The sequence below is a fragment of the Bufo bufo genome, chromosome 4 (genome assembly GCF_905171765.1).
Source record: "Bufo bufo chromosome 4, aBufBuf1.1, whole genome shotgun sequence".
Classification (NCBI taxonomy): domain Eukaryota; kingdom Metazoa; phylum Chordata; class Amphibia; order Anura; family Bufonidae; genus Bufo; species Bufo bufo.
In genome coordinates, this window is record NC_053392.1 from 506,966,424 (window position 1) to 506,976,653 (window position 10,230).

Genomic DNA, 10,230 nt, shown 5'->3' on the forward strand with positions numbered 1-10,230 from the left:
TCCCTGAAATGAGAAGTGCACCTCCCTGAAATGAGTTTTTGCAGGTTGGGATGTCTGTATAGTGCACATCTAGGATTATAGGTGCATAAGGGACTGTTCATTTTAGGCCAGAAATACAGCTTTCGCATACCGGGGTGGAAAAAACACTGTGTTTTATATACTGCACATCAGTGATTATAGGTGCATAAGTTACTGTGAAATTTAGGCCACAAATACGGCTTTTGCTTACTGGGGTTAAAAAAAAACCTCTGATATACTGCACATCTGTAATTATAGGTGCATAAGTTACTGTGAAATTTAGGCCACAAATATGGCTTTTGCTTACTGGGGTTAAAAAAAAACCTCTGATATAGTGCACATCTGGAATTAGAGGTGCATAAGTTACTGTGAAGTCTAGGCCACAAATACCGCTGTCATATAGAGTTTTAAAAAAAATATTTGAGTGCAATACCCTACATCAGGGTTTTTATTGGCGGATAATTATTTTTAACAGACTCAACTACTTTTTACTTTGCTTGGTGAACGCTAACTATGAGGCAAACATCTAATAAGGGATGCGGTCATGGTCGTGGTGGTGGTGTTGGTGGAGCTTCTGGTGCAGGGAGAAGACGTGGCCGTTCTGCTACAGCTACACGTCCTACTGAACCTACTACCTCAGGTCCCAGTAGCCGCCAGAATCTACAGCGATATTTGGTTGGACCTAATGCCGTTATAAGGATGGTAAGGCCTGAGCAAGTACAGGCACTAGTCGATTGGGTGGCCAACAGTGGATCCAGCAGGTTCACATTATCTCCCACCCATTCTTCTGCAGAAAGCGCACAGGTGGCGCCTGAAACCCATGCCCATCAGTCTGTCACATCACCCCCGTGCATATCGGGGAACCTGTCTGAGCCTCAAGTCATGCAGCAGTCTCTTATGCTGTTTGAAGACTCTGCTGGCAGGGTTTCCCAAGGGCATCCACCTAGCCCTTCCCCAGGGTTGGAAGACATAGAATGCACTGACGCACAACCACTTATGTTTCCTGATGAGGACATGGGAATACCACCTCAGCACGTGACGAAACACAGGTGCCAACTGCTGCGTCTTTCTGCAGTGTGCAGGCCGAAAAGGAGGTCAGGGAGGAAGACTGGGTGGAAGACGATGCAGGGGACGATGAGGTCCTAGACCCCACATGGAATGAAGGTCGTGCCACTGACTTTCAGAGTTCGGAGGAAGAGGCAGTGGTGAGACCGAGCCAACAGCGTAGCAAAAGAGGGAGTAGGGTGCAAAAGCAGAGTAGCCCTCGCCAAAACAGTTCGCCTGCTACTGGCCACCGCCACCAGGGACCGAGCACACCAAAGGCAGCTTCAAGGAGTTCCCTGGCATGGCACTTCTTCACACAATGTGCTGACGACAAGACCCGAGTGGTTTGCACGCTGTGCCATCAGAGCCTGAAGCGAGGCATTAACGTTCTGAACCTTAGCACAACCTGCATGACTAGGCATCTACATGCGAGACACGGACTGCAGTGGAGTAAGCACCTTCAAAACCAAGAAAGGGCTCCCTCTTCTGCTGCTGCCTCGGCCTCTTCCTCCACCTCTGGAGGAACGTTGGCACCTGCCGCCCAGCAAACAGAGGATGTGCCACCAACACCACCACCTCCGTCACCAAGCATCTCCACCATGTCACACAGAAGCGTTCTGCTCTCCATCTCACAAACCTTGGAGAGTGTCACGGAACCATGAACCAGACGTACAACAAGAGATGAGTGAAAATAAGAAGGCTTTATTGAAAATAAAGCTGTAAAGCAAAAGTTCAAACGGATGGTGAAACCGAGCAGAGTCTTTGCGAAGCCAGAGGTCAGGAACCAGAAGGGTAGTCAGACGAAGCCAGGATCAGGAACCAGCAGGGTAGTCAGACGAAGCCAGGATCAGGAACCAGCAGGGTAGTCAGACGAAGCCAGGATCAGGAACCAGCAGGGTAGTCAGACGAAGCCAGGATCAGGAACCAGAAGCAGCAGCAGTCTTAGAAGCATGTGAACACAAGAGGACCAAGCAAGGAACTGAAGCCACAGACCTCCTATATCTATGAGCTAGGCATCCAGCTCCTCCCAGGGGAAGGAGGAGCCGCAGGGTGGAAGGCTACAAGAAACCCAGGACCCAAGATGGCCGCCAGCACATGTCAAACGAAGGAGAGCAGCAAGCAGGTAAGACCATGACAGTACCTCCCCCTCAAGGGCCCCTCCTCCGCGGAGCACAAAACGGTTTCTGAGGGAAGCGTGCGTGGAAGGCTCGGAGCAAGGCAGGAGCATGGACATCTGCGGAGGGAACCCAGGAACGCTCCTCTGGACCATAACCACGCCAATGGACCAAAAACTGCAACCGACCGCGGACCAGGCGTGAGTCCAGGATATTGCTCACCTCATATTCCTCACGATTGCCCACTTGGACCGGACGAGGCCGAGGAACCGAGGAAGTGAAACGATTACACACCAGTGGCTTCAACAGGGAGACATGAAACACGTTGGAGATCCGCATGCCAGGAGGAAGCGCAAGGGCATAGGCTACCGGGTTTACCCTGCGAAGCACTCGGAAGGGACCAACAAAGCGAGGCGCCAGCTTGGGAGTGGGCACTCGAAGGTTGAGGTTGCGGGTGGACAACCATACACGGTCTCCGACCTGGTAGGAAGGAGCAGGCGCTCGTCTGCGATCAGCCTGGAATCTCTGGCGCTGCGCAGAGACCTCAAGGGACTTCTGGATCTGTACCCAAGAAGCACGTAGGACGGAAAGGTGATCCTCCACAGCCGGAATATCCTGGGGAGAGAATACCTCCGGTAACACGGCAGGTTGGAACCCATAATTGGCCATGAAGGGAGACGTCCCAGAGGAAGAGTTCACCGCCGTGTTCCTGGCAAACTCAGCCCAAGGCAGGAGGTCAACCCAATTGTCTTGGTGATCGGAGACATAGCAACGAAGGAATTGCTCCAAGGCCTGATTGGATCGTTCTGCGGCCCCATTGGACTGAGGGTGGTAGGCCGAGGAGAAGGAGAGATGAATCCCCAACTGGGAGCAAAAGGCGCGCCAGAACCTGGACACAAACTGACTCCCCCGATCCGACACAATCTCCTTAGGCAAACCGTGCAACCGGAAGACCTCCCTGGCAAAAATCGTGGCCAACTCTTGTGCAGAGGGTAACTTCTTGAGAGGAACACAGTGGCACATTTTGGAAAACCGATCCACAATCATGAGAATGACCGTATGGCCTCGGGATGCAGGGAGGTCCACAATGAAATCCATCCCCAGGTGTGACCATGGGCGCTCCCCGGTGGCTATGGGTTGCAGAAGGCCCAACGGAAGGTGCCGAGGGGACTTACTCTGGGCACAAACGGAGCATGCCGCTACATATGCGGCGATGTCGGAACGTAGGGAAGGCCACCAGAACAGACGTGAAACAGCCCAGGACAGCTGATTCTTTCCAGGATGCCCCGCGGTCTTGGAGTTATGGTAGGTTCGCAACAACCGAGTGCGCAACTCCTCAGGCACAAAACATCTGCCGTTGGGTCTCCCAGAGGGAGCACCAGATTGAGCCGCCAAAATCTGCTCACCCAGGGGAGAGGTCAGGCTGGTGCGAATGGCGGCCAGGATCTGATTCGGAGGTATGACCGAAGTCGGAATCGACTCCTCCCTGGACAGCTCGGAGTACTGCCGTGATAAGGCATCCGCCCTGATGTTCTTGGAACCGGGTAGGTAGGAGACCACGTAATTAAAACGTGACAAGAACAGAGCCCATCTGGCCTGACGTGGTGTCAATCTCTTGGCCTCAGAAAGGTAGGTCAGATTCTTGTGGTCCGTCAGGATGAGAACCGGAACCACCGAACCCTCGAGCAAGTGCCTCCATTCTTTAAGGGCCTGCACGATGGCCAATAACTCCCTGTCACCAATCTGATAGTTGCACTCCGCGGAAGACAGTTTCCGGGAGTAAAACCCACAAGGAAGCAGAGGACCCTCTGGTGTTCTACGCTGAGACAGAAGGGCGCCTACTCCCGTCTCAGACGCGTCCACCTCGAGGACAAAGGGCAACCCAGGGTTGGGATGCGACAGAATCGGAGCCGACACAAAGGCGGACTTTAGGGCCTCAAAAGCTCGGATGGCCTCGAGCGGCCAGACCTGGGAATTACTGCCCTTCCTGGTCAGATCCGTGAGAGGCTTGGCCAGCATGGAAAAGTCCCTGATGAACTTCCGATAATAATTGGCGAAGCCCAAAAAGCGCTGCAGGGAACGAAGACCACTGGGCTGGGGCCACTGTAAGACAGCCGAAACCTTCTCAGGATCCATGGAGAACCCCTCAGCGGAAATGATGTAACCTAAGAAGGTTACCTGGGATCGGTGAAATTCGCATTTCTCAAGCTTACCGAACAGCTTGTTCTCTCGTAACCGTTGCAACACTCGTCTGACATCCAGAATGTGGGCCTCCATGGATTCAGAATATACCAAGATGTCATCCAAATAGACTACCACACACTGCTGCAACAGGTCACGGAAAACATCGTTGATGAATTCCTGAAAGACTGCGGGCGCATTGCACAACCCAAAGGGCATAACCAAGGATTCGTAATGACCGGTCCTGGTGTTAAACGCGGTCTTCCACTCATCGCCCGCCTTGATCCTTACCAGGTTATATGCCGCCCTCAGGTCGAGTTTGGTAAAGACCGTGGCCCCTTTAAGGCGATCGAACAGCTCGGAAATCAAGGGTATCGGGTAAGCGTTCTTGATCGTGATGCGATTGAGACCCCTGTAATCGATGCAAGGCCTCAACTCACCGCCCTTCTTTTTCACAAAGAAAAATCCAGCCCCTGCCGGGGACGAAGATTTGCGAATGTGTCCGCGTGAAAGCGCCTCCTTCACGTACTCCTCCATGGCCTCATTCTCCGCTACCGACAGTGGATAGACTTTGCCACGAGGAGGAACGGCACCAGATTGTAACTCTATGGCACAATCGTATGGGCGGTGCGGAGGTAGGGCAACCGCGCGCACCTTATCGAATACATCCCGGTACTCCTCGTATTCAGGAGGCAACAGAGAGTCCGAGGAAGTACACAGCAACTTGACAGACCCATGGATGCAACTAGTCCCACACTGCGGTGACCACGAGAGGATCTCGACCGATCTCCAATCGAAAGTCGGATTATGCTTCTGGAGCCAGGGGTACCCCAAGACCACCGAGTAGTGTGGAGACGAAATAACCTGGAGGCAGACCGACTCTCTGTGAACGGCACCAATGGCTATCCCCACTGGAAGGGTCTCATGAGTCACGTGTGGCGGCAGAAGGGGTCTGCCGTCTATCGCCTCAAGAGCCAGTGGGGAACCTCGAGCCTGCAGAGGAATGGAATTGGCGGCAGCGAACACACTATCAATGAACAAACCACCAGCACCAGAGTCCACCAACGCCTGGGTCGTAACCGAGCCCCCGACCCAGGAGAGGACAACAGTGATCAGTGGTTTGTCAACACGGGAAACCGGGGACGAGGAGACTCCACCCAAGATCTGCCCCCGACAGGATCTCAGGGTACGAGCGTTTCCCGGACGGTTCGGACATGCCAACCGAAAATGCCCACCGAGACCACAGTACATGCATCGGCCCTCGCGTCTCCGGAGTGCCCTCTCCCCCTCGGACAGGCGAGCAAACCCCAGCTGCATGGGTTCACCCCCAGACAAGTCATCCCCAGGAGGCGTGGGAGGAGAGGGAGGCACGGGTGGGACAGCAAACGTAGGCACCAATCTGTTAGAAGACCTCCGCAGGTTCTCCTTAAAGGAAGGTCTCTCCCTGAGTCTGGTGTCAATCAAAATCAGGAAAGAAATAAGAGACTCGAGCTCAACTGGTAGGTCCTTAGCTGCAACCTCATCCTTCAAGGCATCCGAGAGACCATGAGAGAAAGCAGCGACCAGAGCCTCATTATTCCAGCCCACCTCTGCTGCCAGGGTACGAAACTCAATGGCGTATTCAGCTACGGATCGTGAACCCTGTCTGATGGACATAAGGAGCTTCGCAGCAGAGGCAGCACGAGCCGGCACATCGAATACCTTCCGAAGAGAAGCAACAAAACCGGAAAACTCGGCAACCACCGGATTGTTGTTCTCCCATAAAGGGCTGGCCCAGGCCAAGGCCTTGTCCGAGAGCAGCGAGATCAAGAAGCCCACCTTTGATCTCTCAGTAGGAAAGGCATGTGGCAGCAACTCGAAATAAATGCCCACCTGGTTAAGGAAACCTCGGCACTGAGTTGGCTCTCCCCCAAAGCGCTGTGGAAGAGGGGCAGAACCGGTCATACCCCGAAACACCGCAGGCGCAACAACAGGTGTCGGGGTAGACTCTGGCGCAACAACCGGAGCGGCAGTAGGAGCGAGCCCAGGAGCGACAACCGACCCATCGGCAACGGGAGCGAAATGAGCCGTGCGTTCAAGCAGGGTTTGCAACGCCACAGCGAACCGACCCAACAGGTGATCCTGCTGATCAAGTCTGGCAACCAGCGTGGGTAGCGAGGATGGCCCTGTACCGTCAGAATTCATGGCTTGGTCCTAATGTCACGGAACCATGAACCAGACGTACAACAAGAGATGAGTGAAAATAAGAAGGCTTTATTGAAAATAAAGCTGTAAAGCAAAAGTTCAAACGGATGGTGAAACCGAGCAGAGTCTTTGCGAAGCCAGAGGTCAGGAACCAGAAGGGTAGTCAGACGAAGCCAGGATCAGGAACCAGCAGGGTAGTCAGACGAAGCCAGGATCAGGAACCAGCAGGGTAGTCAGACGAAGCCAGGATCAGGAACCAGCAGGGTAGTCAGACGAAGCCAGGATCAGGAACCAGAAGCAGCAGCAGTCTTAGAAGCATGTGAACACAAGAGGACCAAGCAAGGAACTGAAGCCACAGACCTCCTATATCTATGAGCTAGGCATCCAGCTCCTCCCAGGGGAAGGAGGAGCCGCAGGGTGGAAGGCTACAAGAAACCCAGGACCCAAGATGGCCGCCAGCACATGTCAAACGAAGGAGAGCAGCAAGCAGGTAAGACCATGACAGAGAGAAAGCGTAAATTCCCACCTAGCCACCCTCGATTCCCTGGCCCTGAATGCCAGCATTTCTAAACTACTGGCCTTTGAAATGCTGTCATTCAGGCTGGTGGAGACGGACAGCTTCAAACAGCTCATGTCGCTTGCTGTCCCACAGTACGTGGTTCCAGCCGCCACTACGCCTCCAGGAGAGCCGTGCCCTCCCTGCACAACCAAGTACTCTGCTTCCTCCTACTCTTCTATCACCTCTTCATCCGGTCAGACCTTCACCACCAACTTCAGCACAGCACAGCCAGGGGTAAACGTTAGCAGGCCGTTCTGAAACTGATGTGTTTGGGGGACAGGCCCGACACCGCACAGGAGTTGTGGGGGGGTATAGAACAACAGACCGACGAGTGGTTGCTGCCAGTGAGCTTCAAGCCCGGCCTGGTGGTGTGCGATAATGGGCGGAATCTCGTTGCAGCTCTGGGACTAGCCGGTTTGACGCACATCCCTTGCCTGGCGCATGTGCTGAATTTGGTGGTGCAGAAATTCATTCACAACTACCCCGACATGTCAGAGCTGCTGCATAAAGTGCAGGCCGTCTGTGCGTGCTTCCGGCGTTCTCATCCTGCCGCCGCTCGGCTGTCTGCTCTACAGCGTAACTTCGGCCTTCCCGCTCACCGCCTCATATGCGATGTGCCCACCAGGTGGAACTCCACCTTGCACATGCTGGAGAGACTGCGAGCAGCAGCAGGCCATAGTGGAGTTTTCAGCTGCAGCACACACTGCGGAACAGCACCACTTCACCACCAATGACTGGGCCTCCATACTATTTCTATGTCTCCTTGAGAAAACACTTAGGGCGATGATGGAAGAGGATGTGGCCCAGGACGAGGAGGAGGAGGAAGAGGGGTCATTTCTAACACTTTCAGGCCAGTCTTTTAGAAGTGGCTCAGAGGGAGTTTTTTTGCAACAGCAGAGGCCAGGTACAAATTTGGCCAGCCATGGCCCACTACTGGAGGACGAGGAGGAGGAGGATGAGGATGAAGCATGTTCACAGCGGGGTGGCACCCAACGCAGCTCGGGCCTATCACTGGTGCGTGGCTGGGGGGATACGGAGGATGCAGACGATACGCCTCCCACAGAAGACAGCTTGTCCTTACCTCCGGGCAGCCTGGCACACATGAGCGACTACATGCTGCAGTGCCTGTGCAATGACAGCAGAGTTGCCCACATTTTAACGTGTGCTGACTACTGGGTGGCCACCCTGCTGGATCCCCGTTACAAAGACAATGTGCCGTCCTTAATTCCCTCACTGGAGCGTAATCGGAAGATGCTCGACTACAGGCGCACGCTGGTAGACGCGCTCCTGAGAGCATTCCTGACTGACGTCGGGGGACAAGTGGAAGCACAAGGCGAAGGCAGGGGAGGAGGAAGAGGTCGCCAACGCAGCTGTGTCAGCGCCTCAGAAGGCAGGGTTAGCATGGCCGACATGTGGAAAAGCTTTGTCACCTCACCGCAACAACCGTCCCCAACTGCTGATATGGAGCGTGTTAGTAGGAGGCAGCATTTGAACAATATGGTGGAACAGTACCTGTGCACACGCCTACACGTACTGACTGATGGTTCTGCCCCATTCCAACTTCTGGGTCTCCAAATTGTCCACATGGCCAGAGCTTGCCCTGTATGCCTTGGAGGTGCTGGCCTGCCCTGGAGCCAGTGTGCTCTCTGAACGTGTATTTAGCACGGCAGGAGGCGTCATTACAGACAGACGCAGCCGCCTGTCAACAGCCAACGTGGACAAGCTCACGTTCATTAAAATTAACCAGGCCTGGATCCCACAATACTTGTCTATACCTTGTGCAGAATAGACAGTTCTAACAGCCTCAACCATCCATCCTTGTACTCAAGTGCACTTATTACTTTTTTTTGTTTATTTTATGTCCCAATATTTTGGGGGATACCCCTATGTAAAAATGCAAAATAACACACATCTGTGTTGGCTACCTATTCCTTGCTTCGCTGCCGCTTCCACCTAGACCGCCACGTGAGCCTACACCGCCACATCCACCCATTCACCGCCTCCTCAACCTCTTCCTCCTACATCATTCCTAATTTAAATGTTTTTAATGTCTTTTATGTTTTTTTAATTCATTTCCCTATCCACATGCTCTTAAGCACATTTTGCTGCCATTTGCAGCCCTCTAGCTCTTTCCAGGGCTATTTTAGAGAGATTTTAGTGGCCAAAAGTTCGGGTCCCCATTTACTTTTTTTTCAAGTTCGGCCAGACCTGCCGAACCCGAACATCCAGGTGTCCGCTCAACTCTAAATATAACAAATATTCGATTTTGCGAATATTCGACGAATATTCTACAAAATATTTGTGAAATATCACAAATTCGAATATGACCCCTGCCGCTCATCACTACTAGGGATGACTGCCTTAAGAAGGCACCGGGCCTCCCATCACCGAGCCCAGTGGGAGCAGCACCGTCAGAACCCACAAATCCACGCTCTCCTTCTCCTCTCTCCTCCCATTTGTTATCCACTCCACTTTCCCCCATGCCGTTGTTGCGTTCACCTGGCAGAAGGCAGGCTTCCGTGGCCCAAATGTTTGAACGTAAAAAGTTGATGACGCCGGATAACCCTTTTGCCCAACGGCTGACCGCTGGCTTGTCTGAACTGCTAGCCCGCCAAATACTGCCATATAAACTGGTGGACTCAGAGGCCTTTAGAAAATTTGTGGCCATTGGCACACTGCAATGGAAGGTCCCCAGAAGGAAATATTTCTCCCAGAAGGGCATCCCAGAGCTGTATGGCCACTTTCAGTGGCAAGTAAATATATCTATGGCACACAGTGTCGGTGCCAAGATATATCTGACCACAAACACGTGGTCTAGCAAACACGGACAGGGAAGGTGCATAACTTTTACTGCCCACTGGGTGAACCTTCAGACGGCCACAAAGTATGTAACCCGTGGCTCCCGCGTGGATTTGGTGTTACCGCCACCGATTGCATGCAGGCCTGCCTTTTCTTCTCCTCTTCCTACTCCATCCTTCATCTGCTCCTCGGCTGACTACTCCTTTTCCACTGCTACTGCCTCTTCCGCTGCGCCCCCCAAGCTCCCCAGAACCTATTTGACGTGCCAGGTGAGACGTTGCCATGCTGTGATGCGTCTGTTGTGCCCGGAAGCCAAGAGTCACACCGGTC